Source organism: Onychomys torridus, unplaced genomic scaffold, assembly GCF_903995425.1.
Source record: "Onychomys torridus unplaced genomic scaffold, mOncTor1.1, whole genome shotgun sequence".
Lineage (NCBI taxonomy): Eukaryota > Metazoa > Chordata > Mammalia > Rodentia > Cricetidae > Onychomys > Onychomys torridus.
Window position 1 is genome coordinate 14820 of NW_023413060.1, and position 16883 is coordinate 31702.

General features: G+C 42.0%; 1 pseudogene; it reads left to right on the forward strand.

Moving 5' to 3' along the window:
• The first annotated feature begins 10696 nt into the window (after positions 1-10696).
• On the forward strand, positions 10697-13929 carry LOC118576122 (annotated as a pseudogene).
• The last annotated feature ends 2954 nt before the right edge of the window (positions 13930-16883 follow it).

The window sequence follows — 16883 nt, forward strand, 5'->3', positions numbered from 1 at the left end:
AGGTCCCCCAGAGAACCACGTACCTGAAATAAATGCTACACTTGTTCCATTCTTGGAATGAGAAATTATATGAAAAGATATTCTACTTGAGACCCAGGCAGGAGTAAGTTCCCCCTGAGAGAACTGCTCTCACTCTGCAGGAGCATGTTCATGGAAGCTCAGGACTTACAGGTGGAGCACTTTCCTACAAATGAGGAGTCTGGCAAGAATTGTCTATCTTCACTACAAAAGACTTATTTGAGGGAAAGGGTACCTGCCACCCTGGCCCTAAACACATACAGAGAAGTCACAGAGGCTACTAAATGAGGAACCGAAAATTCAGAGATTGAGGGATGAAAAGTATTAGAGCCAGACTTTCAGGAGAGCTGGGCTGGGAATTGCTGAGTTGATTGAATCACTGAAGGCATTTCCCAGTCCTCTAGGCTTACTGGGTGCCTCTAGACGTTATGAACCAGAGAGAAATGATAGATGTGGGGAACATTTTACAGATCACATTCTAAGAAGAACTGTTTTAAAACTCCTTCTTCAGTAACTGTTGAATATATTCTGCACCTTTTGAAAACCAGAATACTGTCTTGCTTTTAAGGCCCATCAGAGTAAACATGGAAGTTCAAAGTTTAAAGAGGACAGAATAAACAAGTGGAGGATGAAAATTATGAGGTATTGAGAAGCTGAATCATGGCAGTCATCATGATGGAATTGAGAACTTAGGATCTTCTCATAGCACACCTTTAGTAGATGGAGAAGAGATTTTCCAAGAAGGATTATCTGAGGGGGAGGGGCAAGATCACCAATGAAAGTTTGTGGATTCATCCCAGGGAATGTGAATCTGCATGAAAGAAGACTGCCACTTTCAGATTTGCTGCCTGGCTCTGCTTCTTGACCACCATATATGAATTCTTCCACCCTGAACTCCATGCTGTGAATACTGAGACCCCTGACAGGTTAAGAAACCACCTTTCTCCTGATCATGTTAGTTGGGAGATTTAGTGTAAAACCCTGAGAAGAGGAAATACCAGCTGTGTGGGAATGGACACCATCCCTATTTTATTTAAGATGAACCACAATAAGCAAAATACACTTGTGGTGGTTTTTGTTGTGTCCCAACTTAACAAGACATGGAATTAACTAAAACTCTAAGATGGAGGTCACACAACAGAGAGAAGTATTTTCTTCATTTGAGGTAGGTAGATCCATTTCAAGGACAGACATTGGAAGTAACAGGACACAAACATTTAATCTGGATCTCAGGGCCTGAAGACACACACTTTTAATCCAGATCTTGGTGCTAGAAGACACACCCTAAATTTGGCCACACCCTCTACTGTAAGAGTATAAAAGGACATGGGAGCAGGAAGCTCTTGCTCTTTGTCTGCTTGCCCTCACCTTGCCACAAATCCATCCCTTCCCAGGCGTTAGAGAATTTTTGGAACACCAGCACATACTGAAGACCAGTGGACACATCCAACCGCCTGGACTGGGTAAGTAATGGAATCATGGACTTTCCCTTCATAGGTAATGTGGGATGAGCAGGACTGAAGCCCAAAGTCATTCTAATAAATCCCCTTGGATGATATTTAGAGAGATTCCTTGTATATATTCTGTTCCTCTAGAGAACCATAGTGCAACATTTTTATATGAATTAATAGGATAAATGATCAAAAGTATCCTAAAGCTGTGTATAATTGTCAAAACTAGTTACCTATTGACCTAAGATTCAACCTAGAAAATAATGGAGTGATGTAAGAATATCTAGTTGCCTAGACTGTGTTCTCAGAAATTAGTATTGAAATCGGATAGAAAATTTCGGAGACCCAAATTTGCAGCCTCATAGAAGAAAAAACAGATGATAAAAAAAACCAAAAATCAAAATCTTGTCTGTTATTACATTTCACAGGGTGAAGAGAAATCAATTTCTGGTTCTTCATTTTGGATCCAGTTGACCTTCAAACTACCTGCAGGAGAAATGGCCGGAGACCCGACAGCCCAGAGATGGGACCACACTCAAATCAGTGTTCAGGGTTTCTCCTACTGGTGGACCATAAGCAACTTCCCTTTTATTGTTGAGGAAATACCAGAAAGTTTTATAAGCACACCTTTCTCAATGGGAGCCAATGAAAAATGGTGTTTGAGAGTATACCCGAATGGAGTTGATGAAGAAAGTGCAGATTACCTGTCAGTTTACCTAGTGTTGCTCAGCTGTCAAAAGAGTCACGTTTGGAAAAAGTTCCAGTTTTGGATCATAAGTGCCAAAGTAGAGGAAATGAAAGTCACAGGGAGCCCAAGAGCCTTTAGGTTCAGGCCAGGAGGCAACAGGGATTACAAAATGTTTGTTCTTAGAGACTTCCTATTGCCCCATGCATTTTAGCTCTCCCAGATGTCCAGCTCACCCTTGTCTGCAAGGTGAGTGTGGTCCAGGTCTCTTTGAGCCTCTCTGACCAGAACTGGAAGCCAGGAATTCAGGTTCCTAACTGCACATTGGCAGATGAGCTAGGAGAGCTGTGGGAGAATTCCCAATTCACAGACTGCTGCCTGGTGGTAGCTTGTCAGGAATTTTGGGCTCATAAGGCCATCTTAATAGCTGGATCTCCAGTCTTCAGAGGCATGTTTCAACATGACAAGAAGGAGAGCAAAAATAACCGCGTTGAGATCCATTACCTGGAGCCACAAGTCTTCAAGGCAATGATGGGCTACATTTACACTGGAAAAGCACCAGACCTGGACAGCATGGCAGCTGCTGTGCTGGCAGCTGCTGACACGTATGGCCTGGAATGTTTGAAGTTCATATGTGAGGATGCCCTCTGTAGGGACCCCTATGTGGAGAATGCTGCCCACATTCTCTTCCTGGCTCACCTCCACAGCTCAGGGCAGCTGAAATCCCAGGCATTGGATTTTTTTACAGCTCATGCTTCTGGAAGATAATGGTGGGCTTATACCCACACTTGGTGGCTGAAGCATATGGCTCCCTGTCTTCTGCACAGGGTTCTTACATGGAGCCCCAGTAAAACACATGAAGTGATCCTAGAGCCTGGTCAGCTGTGACCTACACGTGTATCCCAGAAGCAGGAAGTTGTTTTGTTATCAATGAAAACTTGGTACACTACTGGATTTGTAGAGCATTTCCAGTGAAACTAGCAAAGGACTGATGGTGGTTCAGAATTTAATTCAGCTGTTAATGTGTTGAATGGCAGGTTAGGATGGGTGAGACTGGACTCTGGCATACTTTAAGGTTTGGTAATTTGTCCCATTAGTTTGAAACTGGGAATCAATTTAATGGCCCCATTGACATCCCAAGAGGGTTTCTTTGGAGAAACCTATGTGGATTGGACAGAGCAGAACATATGACCAAGGGCCCAGCCAAGGACAAAACAAAGATGAATGTTTGCTTACAAGAGAATTAGAAGAGAATGAAGACTTTTTTTCTCCAAACTCAGTTTGTGGGAGTGGAGAGATGACTCAGTTGGTAAAAACAATTGTTGCTCATGCAGAGGACCATTGTTCAGTCCTCCCCTTGTCTCCATGCACACATCCATCTCTGCAGACAATACCTACCCAAATAAGTACAAAATGAATAAAATTGTTAAAATATGTTTGTGGATTCCAGTGGTATTTCAGTTTGAAGAATCCTATTTTAGTCTATCAAGCTCTGCTCAGCTGAGGAAGTTTGTACAGGGTCCTAACTCCTACACACATATAAAAGTCAGTGAAATGACCACTAATGAAATTCTGTTATACTTGTAAATTGGTGCCTGCCCCAAAGCCCTCAGTTAGGCTTTCTCCAGCATCTGATGGGAGCAGATACTGAGGTCCACAGCCAAACATTAGTTAGAGCTTATAGAACCTCAAGTAAGAGAAGAAGGCAGGATTGCAGGTGGGATCAAAAATATCAGGTAAAAGGAGCACATATATTCAACTAAACAGGGTCCATGGGTGTTCGCAGAGACTGAAGACACAATCACAAAACATGCATGGGTCTGGAGTAAGTCCTCTGTATAAATGCCTTGGTTGTTTAGCTCAGAGGTTTTGTGGGAGTCTTAACAGAGGGAATGTGGGGAGTCTCTGACCTGTTTGACTGAACTTGGGAACCTTTACTTCCTTCTGGGTTGGATCCTCCAGTCTTGATATGAGGCTGTGTGCCTTCAATTATTACATCTTGGTATGTTGTGTCCAGTTGATATCCCCAGGACACATGTGCTTTTCTGTTGTGTAAAAGTTATGGAAAGAGTTGTATTGAAATTTTAAAACAGATTGCTTTGAATCTGTAGATTGCTCTTTGTAGAATGGCCATTTTCCTATGTTAATCTTACTGACCAATGAGCATGGGAGATTTTTCCATTTTCTGATATCTTCTTCAATTTCTTCCTCAAAGACTTGAAGTTTTTATCATACTCGTCTTTCACTTGCTTTGTTACAGTTACCCACAAGTTATTTCATATTATATGAGGCTATTTTTGATAGGGTTTTTGCTCTGATTTCTTTCTTTCTCTGATATATTTTTGTTCCTCTTAGTAACCTTTGGCAGATGAGTAACTAGTAATATCTATGACTATTCCTCATGGATTTTGGTCAGAATGGCAGCTACTGCATCCCACAAACTTTCTGGTCTTGGGACGTTTTTGTTGCGGAGAGTTTTAGTGATTATGCTCTTTTACTAGAGTTTAATGATCTGTTTAAAATACATATATGATCTTGATTTCATTTTGCTAAGTGGAACCTATTCTTTGGTATGTTTATCTTAGTGCTTAGATGGTTCTGGAAGAGTGTTTCCAAGTAGGATTACATGAGATGCAAGGGAAAGCCCACTAGTATAGTTTGCTGAGTCATCCTGGTACTGTGGGTCTGAATGGAATACAGGCAGGAAAGAAGAGAGTCACCTTTAGCGGTTCCTGGCTTTGTTTCCCACTCATCATATATGAGCTCTTCACCTGTGATCCATAATGTCTTATTTTCTCCATGTCTTTCTCTGTAGCTGTCTGGATCTCAGGGCCTGAAACACACACCTTTAATCCATATCTTGAGACTTGAAGGCACACACTAAATTCAGCCACGCCCTGCTGCTTTCTTTGCCTGCTTGCCCTCACCTTGCAGCAAGTCCATTCCTTCCCTGTCTTTAGAGAATACTTCTCTGGAATGCCAAGCTATAATGAATACCAGCTGAACTGTCCAACCTCCTGGACTGAAAAGTATGGGATTCCTGTATTTTTCCCTTCAAGGCTATCCATTGTGGGATTAGCAGGACTGCAGCACTAAGTCATACTAATAAATACCCCTCCTTCATACATAGAAAGATTCTTTCTTTCTATTCCATTGTATAATTTGAGAACCCTAGCACAACACTTATTTAGATGAGTGAATAAAAGGTCCCAAATTATGCAACAGGTGTGAATAATGGTCAAAACTAGTTACCTATTGACCTAATATTCAATCTAGAGAAAAATGGAGTGATTTTAACAGTCCCTAGTAGCCTAGATGGTTTTCTCTAAACTAACATTGAAATCTAGATAGCAAATTTGAGAGAGATTTTCCATACCTGTTGAAGAAGGAACAGAGGGGAAAACGGAAACTGAAAATCTAAGAAAATCTTAGGGAGTGGCTGATGATAATGAAGACCACATGAGAATAGGAAGAAGCAAAGTGCTAGAGAGGTCCCCAGAAATCCACAATGATACATCCATTGTAGACTACTGGCAATGGTGGAGAGAAAGCCTGATCTGACCTACTCTTGTGATCAGATGGCCAAACACCGTAAAGGGCTTGCTGGTACTCTCATCCAATAACTGATGGAAGAGGATGCACACATCCTCTGCCAGGCCCCAGGTGGAGCTCCAGGAGTCCAAATGTTGAGAAAGAGGAGGGACTGTCAGAGTGTGATTTGTTGAGACCAAGATTAAAAAAGCACAGGGACAAATATCCAAACTAATGGAAACACATGAACTATGAACTAAAAGCTGTGGAGTCCCCAACTGGATCATGCCATCTGGATAAGTGAGACAACTGAATAGCTTCAACTGTTTGGGAGGCACCCAGGCAGTGGGACCCGGACCTGTCCTTGGTTCATGTGCTGGCTGTTTGGAACCTTGGGCTTACACAGGGACACTTTGCTCAGCCTGGAAGTGGGGGACTGGACCTGCCTGTACAGAATCCATCAGGTTGAGTTGATTCCCCAGGGGAGTCTTTGCCCTAGAGGACATGGGAATGGAGGGGAGGGGCTAGGAAAAGGTGAGGTTGGGAGTGGAAGTGGGGAGAACAGGAGAACGCATTGCTGATATGTAAAATTAAAACACAAATTTAGTAAATAACAAAAGAAAAAAAATCTAAAAAATATTTGTAATTGTAACCCCCAGGTTAAAGCAGAAAAGAATACCAGTTCTTCATTTTCAATAAGCTTCAACTTTTAAACCATCACAAGCAGATATGTCAGGGTACATGGCACTCAAAAGCTGGGGCTGCACACAGATAAGTGTCCAGAAATAATTCTACTGGTGGACCATCTCCAACTTCCATGTTTGCTTGGATGGAATGAGGAAAGTTGTTAAAAGTGCCACTTTCTCACCAGGAGCCAATGACAAACAGAAATGGTGTTTGAAAGTATACTGAATGGGGTTCATGAATTAGGCAAAGATTACCTGTAACCTTACTTACTGATGCCAACTGTCCAAAGAGCCCACTGTAGGCAAAGTTCCAGTTGTAGATCCTACATGCCAAATTAGAGAAAAACCGAATTATGAAGAGCCCAGGAGTCATCAGGTTCCTGTAAATCTGACATGGGAATTCAAAAAGTTTGTCTTTGGAGATTTTATCTTCTCTCTTAGGCTTTGGCTTCTACTAGATGACAAGCTCACCCTCCTCTGCAAGGTGGTCATGTTTCAGGACTCCTACATCTCTGATCAGAGCAAGAAGCCAGGGATCCAGGTTACTGGTGCATGATGGCACATGACCTAGGAAAGCTGTGGCAAGGTTCCCAATTCACAGACTGCTGCCTGGTGGTAGCTAGCCAGGAAATGCAGGCTCACAAGGCCATCTTAGCAGCTTGCTCTTCAGCTTTCAGAGCCATGTTTGAACATGACATGGAGGAGAGCAAAAGGAACCAGGTTGATATCCATCACCTGGAGCCACATGTAGCATGAATTGTTAAAAGGTCTTATTAATAAAAACAATCCCAATGCCAGTTATTGGGGTGAAATGCTGGATGATCAAATCAGTAGAACAAGCCACACCCACCTCACCTCATCAATTCCTCAGCTGATCCTGTTTCCTCAGACTAGAAGCCTCTGAGTCCTCATCCAGAATAAATCTCAGCTGAGCTGCTGCTAAAAGCTTAAAAGCTTAACCAGGCTCTAGTTCCTGGTCCTCACACTTTATATACCTTTCTGCTTCCTGCAATCACCTCCTGGGATTAAAGGCATGTGTTACCATGTCTGGCTGTTTACAGTGTAGTTTTGAAATGACAGAGATCTGGATTGATCTCTGCCTCCAGAATGCTAGGATAAATGGTATGTGTGCCAACATTTTCTGGCTTCTCTGTCTGTCTAGTGGTTGTCATGTCCCCTGACCCCAGATAAGTTTATTAGATGCACTATATATTGGGACAAACAATATATCACTGTAGTTAGAGTTTTCCTGCCTGGCCCAGTCAGGACAAATCTCTCTTACCCACCAGCCCCACAGTTGCTCAGACCCAACCAAGAAAGCACACAAAAACTTATATTGCTTACAAACTGTATGGCCATGGCAGGCTGCTTGTTGTCTTCCTTTTCTATCTTAAATTAACCCATTTCTGTTAGTCTATACTTTGCCACATGGGTTGTGGATTACCAGTGTCTTTACATGTTGCTTTTCATGGCGGCAGTAGGCAGTCTCTCTCTCCAACCTTCTACTTCCCAGAATTCTCTTCTCTCTTGTCCCACCTATACTTCCTGCCTGGCCACTGGCCAATCAGAACTTTATTTACACAGAGCGATATCCACAGCACTTCCCCCCTTTTTTTTTAAAGGAACGTTTTAACTTTTACATAGTACAATTACATATAACAAAACAATTATCTAGCAAGAATTACAGTTACAATATTAAAGAAGATATCCTATCTATCTTATATTTATGAGTCTAAGGATTTATATATAACTTATCTTGTATCATAACTGAGGAAATTATAACTATCTAGTCTTCAACCACATCAAAGACCTCAGAAGGATATAATATTACCTGAGAACTGAGAGAAGGATGTATGCATTTTTCAGGAGTCTTGCAAGAGTAGACAGAGACAGCTGGCAGCCTGGACAGTCACCTAATGTTCCTTTGTAAAGTTGGGGCATCTGTTTTCAGCCCACAGGGCTAGAGTCTCTTGGTCACTCCTCTCAGTGTCCTGTAGAATGTCTGGCAATTTCCTCTGCGAAGCAGGAACCTGAAGGACCATTTTGTCAAACAAAGTTTAGTGGTCACCTTTCTATGGGTCCTGCATGTCCAATTGATCAAGCAGTCAGGCAAGAACAGTTTCTTGCCCAAATGGCTATTTTTGCCAAGGTGAAGATAAGATATGAAGTGTCTTCAATGCCCATTCTCCTCTTTGAAGCAAATCAGTGTTGCCAGGAGCAGACATGTCTCACTGTCCAGAAAGTCTAAATTTTAAAAATATTTAAATGCCATATTCTGTAGACCTTTGAAGTGTTTGAAGAGTACCTGTCTATCTGAAATATCTCTGTGTATACCTAGAAGACTTAACTAACATGGCTATGAGTATGATTATCATAGATGACCAGTTATTAATCTATTTTTAATTATCCATTACAATTTTAAATGAGCTATATAAACATAATACCTTAAACAAGAGTAGAAATATACACACAATATAACAAAATTAATTAAGTTTGTATCAATAGACTAAAATCTAAACCAATGTAAAACATTTTAAACAAGTTGTTGCTCTTTAGAAGTAAGTTCCCTAATCTACCCTTTCATCCTATTATATCTATATCATATTTCCCTTTCTTCTTTAGAAAGAGATCTCATTTATAATCAACCTGCTTTAAAGAAAAAAATATTGGTTTTTCTCTGTCCCACACCAGAGGGCTCTTCTGATTTGGGACACAAGAATCTCTTAACCTTTTCTTTTAGCAATATGTTTGGGTTTAGAGAAGGAGTGAGCCAATTCCATCTCCAAAGCCAGCTTGATAATTTTGGGAATGTGGGCGTAGTTTCTCTTACTACTTCCTGCTGGAGGGGGGCGCTGTATCTTATGGGGATACAAAGAAAATTTTAGGATTATGGAGTAGTCCATTAGGGTGAACCTCTGAGCCAGTTGCCTTGAAACCATTCTGGATGTCAGATCATCTGGGCCATGGTGTCATCGGAGGCCTTTCAGGTGGTCTTGGCTGATCAAACCTGATATGTCTTAATCTGGAACAAATCCACAGCCTCTGGATTTCTGTGGGAACAAAAGCAGAGACTCCTTTCCAAAGCATCATATCCTTATATCCAAATTTCAAAGTCAAGGTACCTTTAAAATTTACATTTTTGTTTAACTCAACAGCTTTTATGATCAAATCATTTTGTGTGGTTAAAAATCCCAAAGATAAGACAAACCAGATTCTCTGTGTAATATCCATCTTTGTAAGACTGAAATGCCACTGTGGCTGCTGGCTCCACCCACCTCAGTTTCCCAACATGGCAGTAGTACAGTTCACCGCCAGCTCTGGGTCTGGAGCCATGTGTACCATCAACTATCAGAAGCAGTTCTATAAAAGCAGTGCATAACCCAGAAACTTTTTTTCTTTTTTTAAACTAGCAAAGTCTAAATCTACCATGCAGCAGAGTAAAGTGCTGCTTGTAGACTCCTCATTCCCGCCACACTGCAGGTCAGATGCACATGCCAGGAATCTGCCATAGAAGCTCAAAATGGCAGGCTGCCGCTAACTTGAGAGAGACAATTAGGAAGCTGTTTTTAGCTCTGTCTTAGAATCTTTTTTCTCAGGTTTTAGGTGGAAACTCTTGTCAACACGTTGGGCACCATTTGTTGTTAGAGTTTTCCTGCCTTGCCCAGTTAGGACAAAGCTCTCTCAACTGCCAGGCCCATAAACACTCAGAACCAACCAAGTAAACACACAGAAACTTACATTGTTTACAAACTGTATGGCCATGGCAGGCTTCTTGTTATCTACCTTTCCTATCTTAAATTAACCCATTTCTATTAATCTATACTTTGCCACATGGCTTGTGGCTTACCAGTGTCTTTACATGTTGCTTGTCATGGCGGCAGCTGGCAGTGTCTCTTTCTACCCAGCCTTCCACCTCCCAGAATTCTCTTCTCTCTTGTCCCTCCTATACTTGCTGCCTGGCCACTGGCCAATCAGAACTTTATTTACACAGAGTGATATCCACAGCATGTCACCACATTGCCCCCTTTTTCTCTAAAAAAATAAAAGAAGTTTACAGTCAAAAATTACATTAACAATGTCCAGTTCATTAGCATTTGACAAATTCAGATAAATTTTTTTTTGTTATTTATCCTATTTAAAACAAGTAGTTCCTTTTAAAAAGTAGATTCAACATTCTACCTATTTGTCTTATCAGTCACAAATTTTCAAGGCAATTATGGGCTTCATTTACTCTGGAAAGGCACCAGACTTCAATAGCATGGCAGATGCTGTACCAGCAGATGCTGACAAATATGATCTGGAGAATTTGAAGTTCATGTGCGACCATGCCCTCTACAGAGACTTCACTGTGGATAATGAACTTTGATAATTCATCAACCAGGCATGATGTAATAGTCTATGGCACTGATCAGAGTAGTCTGATGGCAGAGGCTTTCTCAACTCTGCCAGTCTAAGACTAACTTGGTCCATAAAATAAATTCTAAGAGAGCCAGACATGCAGAGTGGAAAGACATCATAAATGAAAGAGAGATGTAGAAATGAAATCATGAATACTTTTTGAATTCCTGCTAAAAACATTTCAGATGCCAAAGCATTAGAATACAAACTAGTCTTCCAGAGTGGTTCTGTTCTCTTTAAGAAAGTAATTGTGATAGGATGGACTAATAGTTCTGCAGTGAAAGTTACTGGATACCTTTCCAGAAGACTGGCATCCAATTTACTGCATTCCAGGGCACCTGACAACAGTTGGTAACTCCAGTGATGTCATCATCCAGGGTATCCAATGGCCTCTTCTGTCCTCTGAGGGCACCATATGTTCATGGAGCACAGACCCGCCTGTGTAACAAGGACCAGGAATTAGCAGGCACCCATTCCTAAGTACAACTGTCTCCATGACAGAAGTGCTATTCAAGGTGAAAAAGTCAGCATTTCTGTAAAGCACAGCAAAACCCTGCCACAGCTAAAACAAAAGCTTAATCCAACTAAGTGCATAGTCTGGGAATATCTCTAGATGTTTAAATCTTGCTTGAATTGCAGTAACATTATGACGTCTGTAGTGTGATTTCTGGCTAACTGTTCCTGTTAACTGAAGTTTGTCATCCCAGAATATGGGTTTTGTGCTTAAAAGCTCACCCCGAGTAAGGCTGGTTTCTAAATCAGAAAGCAGAATACCTCGTGTGGTGGCCAGCTGGCTAAAAAGACTTTCTATTGGCTTACATCCATGTTCAAGTAGTCTCTCTCTCTCTCCCTGCCCTCCCTCAGTGTGTGTGTGTGTGTGTGTGTGTGTGTGTGTGTGTGTGTGTGTGTGTGTGTATGTGTGTGTGTGTGTGTGTGTGTGTGTGTGTGGTGTGTATGTGTGTGTGTATGTGTGTATGTGTTTGTGTGTTTATTTCTGTTGATCTTTGTCTCCGTTTGTGTGTTTGTCTCTTAAACTTTCTGTGTTTTACTGTCAGTTTCGTTTGGCTATATTGTCTGTTGGCTTTCTCTGGTGTGTGGACACCTCTGCTGCTTAAGAGTTATGCCTCCCCCTGTTGGGGACCTGAATCCTTTTGTCTGTGCGAGGTCTCCTAGAGAACCACCTATCTTAAATAAAAGTTCCATCTGTCCCATTCATAAAATGAGTCTAAATGAAAAGATCTTATATTGAGTTTTCCCTTAGGAGAGAAAGTTCCTACTCTGGAGTACCTCCTCCCCTGATCCTAAACACATAAAGAAGAGTCACTGAGGCTGCTAGTTAGCCACCTGTCAAAGATACCTAAATGAGGAACCAAACTTTCAGAGATCAAAACCAGAGATCAAAACTAAATTGGGCCACACCTTCTGCTGGAAGCATATAAAAGGACATGGGAGCAGGAAGCTCTTGCTCTTTGCCTGCTTGCCCTCACCTTGTTACAGGTCCATCCCTCCTCTTCTGGCATTAGAGAATATTTGGAACACCAGCACATACTGAAGACCAGTGGACACATCCAACCACCTGGGCTGAGTAAGTACTGGAATTGTGGACTTTCCCTTCACAGCAAGCCAGTGTGAGATTAGCAGGACTGCAACCCTGAGCCAATCTAATAAACCCCCTTGCTTCATGAAGAGTAAGATCCTTGTATGTGTTCTGTTGCTGTAGAGAACCATAATACAATACTTTTGATATGAGTGTATAGAATTTTCTAAAATATTCAACAGCTGTGTATAATTGTTAAAACCAGTTACCTAATGACTTAAGATTCAATCTAGACCAAAAATGGAGTGATGTAAGAGTCCCCAGTAGCCTAGACTGTGTTCTCTGAAACTAGTATTGAAATCTGTACAGAAAATATCAGAGATCCAAGTTTCCAGCCCCATAGAAGAGGGAATAGAGGAAAAACAAAAACTTAACATCTAAATCCTGTCTATTCTTGGGTCTCACACAGGGAAGAGAAAATAATTGCTCTTTCTTCATTTTGTATCCAGTTGAAACTTCAAACTACCTGGAGGAGATATGGCAGGAGATGGGACAGCCCAGAGATGGGACCATACTCAAATCGGCCTTCAGAGTTTCTCCTACATGTGGACAATCCCCAACTTCAGGTTTTTTGTGGAGGAAAGGACAGAAATCATTATAAGCCCAACTTTCTCAACAGGAGCCAATGACAAATGGTGTTTGACAGTACACCCAAATGGATTTGATGAAGTAAGTGCAGATTACCTGGCAGTTAATCTAGTTTTGCTCAGCTGTCTAAAGAGTCATGTTTGGGCAGAGTTCCAGTTTAGGATCATAAGCGCCAAAGGAGAGAAAACACAAACCATGAAGATGTCAAGAGCCATTAGGTTTGTGCCAAGCCTTGCCTGTGGATTCAAAAAGTACATCCTTTGAGATTTCCTCCTTTCCAATGCACCTCATCTTCTCACAGATGACAATCTCAGCCTCTTCTGCAGGGTGAGCATTGTCCAGGACTCCTCCAGAATCTCTGAGCAGAACAGGAAGCCAGGGATTCAAGTTCTCAGATACACAGTGGAAGATGAGCAAGGAGAGCTATGGTAGAATTCCCAATTCACTGACTGCTGCCTGGTGGTAGCTGGTCAGGAATTCCGGGTTCACAAGGCCATCTTAGCAGCTCGCTCTCCAGTGTTCAGAGCCATGTTTCAACATGACATGAAGGAGAGCAAAAGTAACCGCATTGAGTTCCATAACCTGGAGCCACAAGTCGTCAAGGCAATGGTAGGCTTTCATTTAACCAGGAAAGGCACCAAATCTGGACAGCATGGAAGATGCTCTCCTTTGGCAGCTGCTGACAAGTATGACCTGGAGCATTTGAAGGTCATGTGTGAGGATGCCCTCTGCAGGGACCTCTCTGTGGAGAATGCTACCCACACTCTCATTTTGGCTGACCTCTACAGCTTAGGGCAGCTGAAAACCCAGGCACTAGATTTCATTACAGTTCATGTTTCTGAGGTCTATGAGACCTCAGGCTGCAAGACAATTGTGGGTTCATGTCCCCATTTAGTGGCTGAAGCCTACCGTTCCCTGGCTTCTGCTCATCTCCCTTTCTTGAAACCCCCTTTCAAATGCTTGAAGCCATCCTAGGACCTGGTCAGCTTTGTCCTGCACTTGTCTCCTAGAAGCAGTAGCCAGTGTTCTTTCCAATGACACCTGGGTAGACTATGGGGTGTGTGGAGCATTTCCAATGAAACTGGGGAAAGATGGCATGATGGCTTAGGGTGTAATACAGCTCTAAAGAATTGATTGTAAGGTTAAGGGAGGGGAAGCACTGAGATATGTTGTACACTACCCTGTCTTTACTGGTTTGATTTGACAATGAGTTGGAAACTGGAATCCATTTTAGTTGCTGACCCCACCCATGATACAACAGGGTTTCTTTGGCCAAACCCTTCTGTATTGTACTAAGCAGAACTTATGGACAAGGACTCTGGAAACAAGAAAATAAACATGAATATCTGATAACAAAAGAATTGGAAGAGAATGATGACATGTTTTGTCCTAACTCCGTGTTTGGGACTGAAGAGATGACTCTGTCGAAAGCAGTTTTTCCTCTTGCAGAGGACCTTTTTTTCAGTCTACCTCTTGTCTCCTTGGACACATCCATCTCTGTAAACAATGCCTATCCAAATAAAATATCAAATGAATAAAAAATTTAAAATGAGTTTGTGGATTCCAGTGGTGTTTCTCTTTGAAGACCCCTATTTTAGTACACCCCGTTCTGCTCATCTGTGGAAGTTTTGCAGGGTCTTCCTGCCACACTCATGCAAAAATTGTGAGACGATACCTACAGAAATTCTGTTACACTCATAGATTGGTGTCTAGTCCAATGGACATCAGTTATGTTTTCTCTAGCAGCTGATGGGAACAGATACTGAGATCCACAGCCAAACATTAGGCAGAGCTCAGAGAATTTCAAGGATCAGGGGAAAGCAGGATTGTAGGAGAGATCAAAGACATCAGGTGCACAGAGCCCACAGATTCATCTTAATGTAGCTCATTTTGGCTCCCAGAATCCTATGAAGCAATCACAGAGCATGCATGGGTCTGTATTAAGTCCTTTGCACACATGCTGTGCTTGTTTAGCTCAGTGGTTAGTGGGACTCGTAAGAGGGGAAGAATGAGAAGTCTCTAACCTTTTTGTCTGATCTTGAGAGCTTTTTCTTCCTTCTGTGTTGGCTTCTCTAGCCTTGATATGAGGGTTTGTGACTACTATTATTACATCTTTGTATGTTGTCTTCAGTTGATGACCCCAGGAGACCTGTGCTTCTCTGAAGGGAAATAGAGAAGTAGTACCTCTCTGTGGAGGGAAGGAGGGGAGACTATGGCCAGATGGGATTGTATGAGAGAAGAAAACATTAAAAACAAATAAGGAAATAAGAAAAAGTTAGAAAGACATTTGGGAAAGAAGTATTTGGACAGATTGGCAAAGGAACAAAGAATGTGGAGTTACTTTGTCCTCTGTAAATTCCCATAAAAGATTCTTTAGGCAAAGGAGGAGGTCAATAATTAATTATATATCATGTCCCATTCCATGAACTGTCACTCTTTCCCAAGTCGCTTTTGGTATTGCCCCATGTGCCCATGATCTCAAATGCCAATCTACCTGTGATGGATGTTCCGCTTGTGATCAACAATATAGATATCCACACATCAAGACTGTCCTGGTTACAGCTGCAGCTGAATGTCAGATCTGCCAACAGCAAAGACCAACACAGAGACCCAGAGATGTCACATTCCCCAGGTTAACCATCCAACAAACTCATGAAAGGATAACTACATTGTGTCTCTTTCTCTGTGGAAAGGACAATACTTCATCCTTAATGGAGCAGATTCTTACTCTAGATATAGATTTGCATTTCCCACCTGTAACTATTTTACCAAAACTACCACACAGGGATTAAGAGAATGTCTTGTTAACCATCATGTTATTACACACTGTATAGCTTCTGAGCAAGATTAAATTCACAGACAGATAGGTGAACCTGTGGCCCACAATCATTGAATCCACTGGTTGGAGCAGGTTTACCAACATCCTGATTTTTTTCTCAGGATGTTTAGAAGACACAGTTATGGAGCCAATGAAGTGGCAGCAACCCAGAGGGCTAGAGTAGAATTCTCCAGGAGGCTGATTTCTCCATAGCTCAGATCCATGGATACAGGCAACAGGTGGTACTATTGTACCACTCACTGTACTTTAATAATATGGCTTGCGTAGAAATCACCAGAAAAAGCCAGTTACAACACACAAGTCATACAAAGTTATCACATGCCTTTAATCCCATCACTTAGAAGGCAGGATCCCTGTGAGTTCCAAACCACATTGGAAACAGATCCAGGTGTGGTGGTATACACCTTAATTCCAACACCAGTAAACCATGGAGGTCTGGAAGTCTATACAGATAGACAGGACGTCACAGAGCTTGGAAGGAAAAGGAAGTGATATAGCCGAACAGAGAGTACAAACCAGATGGCAGAACAGCAAGGCATAAAGGCATAGGTAGACAGGAAGTAACTCGCATCTGAAAGCTGCAGAGTTGGTGAGGTAAGTTTGGCTGCTGGATTTCCCTATTTCTCTGATCTCTGTAAGGCTTTCACCCCTGTATTTGGCTCTTGTCTTCTTTTAATAAGCTCTTCATAGCCACAGAGGTGCAATGGAGGTCTACAACCTTGATATCCATGGGTCTTACCATGTTCACCATTTCCTGAAGTAGCTGGCATGTTACAAAGATAGAATGTCATTTGAAGACGCAGTTACAGAGCCAATGATGTGGCATCAGTTTGGCTGGCTCGGGTAGGATTCTGCTCCTAACTGATGCCTCAACCAACATTCCCTTGAACTGGAAGCTCTGGCTTCTCCCAGGGCTCTTTGGGCTTCTCATGTCCTTAAGTCAACAATCTAAAAAAGAAATAACAGTGATAGGAGAGGTGATTGATCAAGTTTACCAAGGTGAAATTGGATTGCTGCTCCACAATGGAAGTCAGAAAGATTATGGCTGTTGGGCAGGAAATCCTTTAGGACTACTCTAGATTCCACCTTG